This window comes from Phocoena sinus, chromosome 15 (genome assembly GCF_008692025.1).
Source record: "Phocoena sinus isolate mPhoSin1 chromosome 15, mPhoSin1.pri, whole genome shotgun sequence".
In the NCBI taxonomy this organism is placed as follows: Eukaryota; Metazoa; Chordata; class Mammalia; order Artiodactyla; family Phocoenidae; genus Phocoena; species Phocoena sinus.
The window spans coordinates 37,615,591-37,621,072 of record NC_045777.1 but is presented as its reverse complement, the minus strand read 5'-3'; the positions used below and the strand labels follow the sequence as shown (position 1 = coordinate 37,621,072).

Genomic DNA, 5,482 nt, shown 5'->3' with positions numbered 1-5,482 from the left:
CTTTGGAAGTTACATTGTGAGATAGAATCAAGAAATTGGCCCATTGCCGGAGTCAGAATGGGAGGCCACCTGGAAGTTAATGATCACTTTGTAAAGACCAGAGGCATGTAACAGAAGGTTCCAGAAGAGTGAAGACTTCATGTAATAACCACATTGCACTCAGACATACACCACTGGAATGACTGAGGAGAAACCCAAGTTCCATAGAGGCATCCACAGATAGAAATATCCAGGATTACAATCACTGGACACCTTAATACTTTAATATCATATTTTGTAATGCATCTTACAGTTTATATATGCTTTTATGTAACATCTAAATTAATGCTCTCCAAAAGATACCGTAACCCCAAATGCCAAATAGTCTGCCTTAAGTATTTGATTCATGCAGAATTTACCTTTGAGGCACATAAAAAAGAATTATGGCCCTCACTTTACAGATGTGGAAACTGAGATTCAGAAAGCCACTTGCATACTCTGGTTTCTCTTCAGTTCGTATAACTCTTTCACCTTTTACTAAAGATTTCCGTGGAGAGAAACAATTCTGAGTCTTTACCCAATCTTTTGAGGCCTTGCTCTTGCAAGGCTTACAAATGTGTATGAAAAGCAGACAGTCGTTTACCTCATTAAGGCGCCTTGCTGTTGCTAATTTCCTCCACTCACTTGAAGTGCTTATCTTCAGAATACCTAATCTTTCATACGTGCATTCTCACTTTATGATCTTTGTTCTTTTCCCCTGGTGTTTTTTCCTCTTGTCCTGCCTTGGCATCCTGGAATTCCCTGGCTGTCCAGTGGTTAGGACTCGGTGCTTTCACTGCCGTGGCCTGGGTTCAATCCCTGGTTGGGGACTAAAATCCTACAAGTCATGCAGTGCAGCCAAAAAATAAAGAAAGCCACTTTCTCTAGATTACAAGATGTCTAACTGGTAAAAATCACAGTCCCTTAGTAACATCACCGTGTTTCCATAGCTCTTTGGATTAAGCTATTAGTTTTTTCTATGATTCAACCAAGCCCACATACAGCATTCACATTACTGGGCTGAGCATACAGAGGATAAAAGTAATATGTATGAAGTTGAAGGACAGGAAGAACTACTGCATAGGTTTAGAAGTCAGAACAGCGGCTCCCTCTGGTTTAAGAGGGGTAGGTATTGATAGGAACGGGTGAACTTTATGGAGGAATAGAAATGTTCTCTATCTTGATCCAGGTGGTGGTTAGACAGGTATATAGAGACATAGAAATTCAACAACTATAGCCTTCAAATTTTGTATTTTACTGTATCCAAACTATGCCTCAATCGTACCCCCTTAAAATAAGGGGTAGAGAATGAGGGCTTGATAATGGTGTCATATGTTCTAGAATAGAAGGACAAGAACAGAATAAATAGTCCTTACCCTGGAAGAGCTTATTTATCAGACCAAAAATAGAAAATGCAGAGATTTCCCCTTCAGAACAACTGAATGTCGAGGACTGCACAGGTATAGGTTTCTACACTTGCTTATGCTGATACTTGTATGTTTCTACACTCTTTTCTATAGAGCCTCCTCTTGCTCTGCCTCCTACCAGGCCCACTTCAGCCAAAAGGCACCACCTCTGCTTGGCAACTACACTCCACGTTACCTTAGAGGAAAGAGAAGAAAATGCTGAACTAGTTGCCTTGGTAACCAAAGCTTTTATATAGCTGGCTCTGTCCTCCTACTTGTCCCACTCTTTTAGTTCCCACCACTCCCCCAGATGCTGTTCTCCCAAACCTTCCAGCACCTTTCTGTTATGCCATCCAGAGGTTGGGCTGCCCCTCTCCACCAAGTCTCCTTCTTCTCTTCAACTTCTGACCTACTTATTCTGAACCTGCATAGTTGTTTGCACCTAATTTTTAGCAGGCTTTAGGGTTTCTAACCCATGGTCTTGTATGAATCTCAAATCCCACCTCATTGTCACTCTGATGGGACATCCTGATACAATTCCCAGTGCAGCTACAAAAACTCCCTCAAGGATGGAGAACTTCTCCCTCCACTCCAAATCTTTTAAGTTAGATGAGATTTACCAAACTGTTAGTCACTGAAGACAAAACTTTATAGTCAGGGCTTAGAATACCATCCATCAGAAAGCAGAGAAGGGGGTGGGGTTCTACTGTGAATATCATCACAAATTGGACACACACTTTCCATTGGAAGCTTATGCCCAATGGCAAAGTGGGCTTTTCCCTCTCTCCCCTCAAGACTGTCCTAACTTGAATAGCCTGCCTTGGCTGCCAATTTTTTGTTTTAAAAGAACCAAGAAGATGATACCTCATAGGCGGTTCTATAAGAAAGTCACTTCTGGGCAAGAATTAAAAATTACTTAGGAGCCAATGCATGATCCATACTGGGACATGGCTCCCAGGTTGACCCATGCCCAGCTCTGTCCATCATACCATTCCATTCCCAGCTCCCAGTCCAGGTTCCCAGAGTAGTCACAGAGCAGCAGATCATTAACAGTGGTGCACTGGGCTGGTTCCTTTTTTTTTTTTTTTTTTTTTACAAGGAGAGTTAAAGGAGAACTTGGCCTAGGGTTTAGACCAAGTATCCAAAACTAAAGCTCAGTAGTGAGAGGTAAGGAATGGAGAAAGCTGGTGAGGTTTCTGCAACTTGTATTACTGCCCTTGGGTTATTTCCAGGACCAATATATTTTTTTTTATATATATAAATTTATTTATTTATTGTTGTCTGAGTTGGATCTTTGTTGCTGCATGTGGGTTTCCTCTAATTGCAGTGAGCAGGGGCTACTCTTTGTTGTGGTGCACAGGCTTCTCATTGTGGTGGCTTCTCTTGTTGCGGAGCACGAGCTCTAGGTGCGTGGGCTTAGATAGTTGTGGCTCGCGGGTTCTAGAGCGCAAGCTCAGTAGTGGTGGCGCACGGGCTTAGGTGCTCCGTGACATGTGGGATCTTCCTGGACCAGGGCTCAAACCCACATCCCCTGCATTGGCAGGCGGATCCTTAAACACTGCGCCACCAGGGAAGCTCAGGACCAGTATCTTGAGTATATGACTCATACAGTTGCGTAGCGAGCCATGCTTAGAAGGGCCCCACATTTGGTTTAATGCTCTGGCATTCAATGTATATATATTGCTATGAAAATATTCATAGGGCATAATGCTGATGGTTTAAAAAACACATGTAACCTAAGAAAGCCCTGATCCATTGTTTATCAGAGGTAAGAAGTGATAAGGTTGGCTGAACTGTATTACAAGCCAATTTCTGGCAGTGGTACAATGAAGCAAAAGGAGGAATCCAGGCAATCTACTGAATGATAATCGTTTCTCTCCTTCCCCCCAAAACTAAGGGATGTGTTTCCAAAGAGGCCCCTTATTATTCCTTGAACTTTCTGTGTGTTCTCAGATCAGGCTTCTTCTAAACTCTCTCCTCTTCTGTAAAATCTTCCCTCATTATTTGAAAGCAATTCTGAGTTTTTCCCTTTTACTATCTCCCCTCCTTTCAATAAATCTCTGAGCGTGTAAAGGCCCTCCTGGCCCTTGTCAGCATGGGAGCCAAAGGGGGCTGGGGCAGAGTAAAGAGAGAAGGGGGACCTTGGTACCTGGGCTCAGTGCCTGGTTGCAACCCTTTTTATCACCCACAACATCCTCCCGGTCCTGGAATTCACCACCACAGCCTTCCTCACCACCTTCAATTCTCCAGGTCCATTGCCTCCCCTGCCCCTTCACTCTCAAAGATGACCTTCCCACCTACTTCCCTGGGAAAATTGAGAACATCTGATGAGAACTCCCACAAGTTTCCTCCCAAACTCCTTAAGTTTTCTTTGGATCATCACCCAAACTTTCTTCCTTCCCGCCCATCTTGGGAGAAACTTTCCCCTGCCACATGGACCAGTTAACCCCTTATACCTGCCTCCTACCATGACTATGGTCTCTGTTTTCCCTCTCCACTGGCTACTTGTCCAATTCCTCAACACATGCTCAAACCTTCTCATCTAAAAGGAAATGAACACACAAATACCAATAACTCTCTAATCTCTAGCCTTGCTTTTTCTATCAGTCTCCCTCCTAGTCTTCTACTTCCTCGTCTCTCTTTATACTTCAATAAAACAAGATATTGTCTGAATACCATCCAGTACAAAACTAAGAAGGCACCAAATAAATGGGACGCCTGTTCCTTCTTCTCATGCATCTGGGCTCTTCCTGTCTTCTGTCCTCGAAATTGTCTTCTCAAAGGTCAAACAAAATCAAAGGCCTTGGTTTGCCGCCCATCCTGGTTTTATTCCCAGCAGCACTCTTGCCTCTCAAGATGAACCCTTCTCTTCCTAGGTTTTCTGTGGTGTTGGTTTCCCTCTGACTTGGCCTACTGCTCCTTTGAAGTGTCCTTCAGTGTTTTTTTCCTATTCTTTGTTCATTACTTAATGGAGATTATTCTCCAAAATGCCAGCCTAGGCCTTTTCTCTGCTTACTGCACTGTCCATCTTTATCCCATGATGAATCTCATTGGCTCCCATCCTCACTGTGTGTTTCCCAAAGGTATATTCCTACTTCTGACTGACTCCTAAATTCCACATTACATCCCTAACACCTGCTAAACAGCCCCAGCTGCCTGCCTGACATCCTGCTAAGGATGGCCCACTGACTCCTCTAGCCTTGTTAACTAAAGCCGAACTGATGTGTCACGAGGAACCACTTTCTAATTTTCAGGAAGCTCCTTACATGATTTTTGCTGGGGGTAGAATCTGGTGTCAGACTGAGGTTCAACAGGTATATAGGTAGAAGAAAAAATTGATCTTACCTGGCTGGGGGAAGAATATGAGATAGGAAACAAGGCCAGATCCTGACCCAAAGCAGCAAATTTGCACCTACTTCTGTGTTTGGCACCAAATGTTGCCTCGTGGTCCTCTTAAAATTTACACTGTGCAAGACACTGATAACACATAGAAACATCACCAAAAACTGGACAAATATTGCTTGTACACATAGAGATAGAAAATTAAGTACTTATTTTGGCTGCAAGTCAAGGCACAATGGCATTGCATGAAGCAGGAAATGATGGGGGAGGCTGGCTTGGGCACAGTGGATCAAGAAAAGCTGTGACCTCTTTTCCACTTATTGTTCACACTGTAAATGCTTTACTTCCATCAATTAAAAGGCCCATGTGGACTCCGTCCCTCCAATTTTTTGTGGGTCTGTTAAGCATCTCTCTGTGATCAAGACTCACTTTTCTTGTTAGTGGATCTGCTTTTCCAATCACTGCATCCCCAATCCCCAAGGAGCTCTGTGAGTGATACGCTCCTGGAAGACACTGATGCTAACATTTTCCTCCCTGATTTAAGAAAGAAGAGTTAATAAATTTTTGGCTATACATGTGTCCTACCTCCCACCAGAGGGGGAAAAAAAAAAAAGTCTCTCTTTTGAACAAAGGAGAATGGAGGAAAGCTCCCTTCCTGCACCAGGAGCCCAGACTTCCCATCCAGGGCCTCCCGCTAATTCCAGGCCTCACCCTGA

General features: G+C 43.6%; 1 non-coding gene across 1 annotated transcript; it reads left to right on the top strand.

Moving 5' to 3' along the window:
- The first annotated feature begins 472 nt into the window (after nt 1-472).
- On the top strand, nt 473-588 carry LOC116741053. The gene has a single exon (XR_004346028.1). It is a non-coding gene; the product is annotated as a U5 spliceosomal RNA (small nuclear RNA).
- Nucleotides 589-5,482: the final 4,894 nt, after the last annotated feature.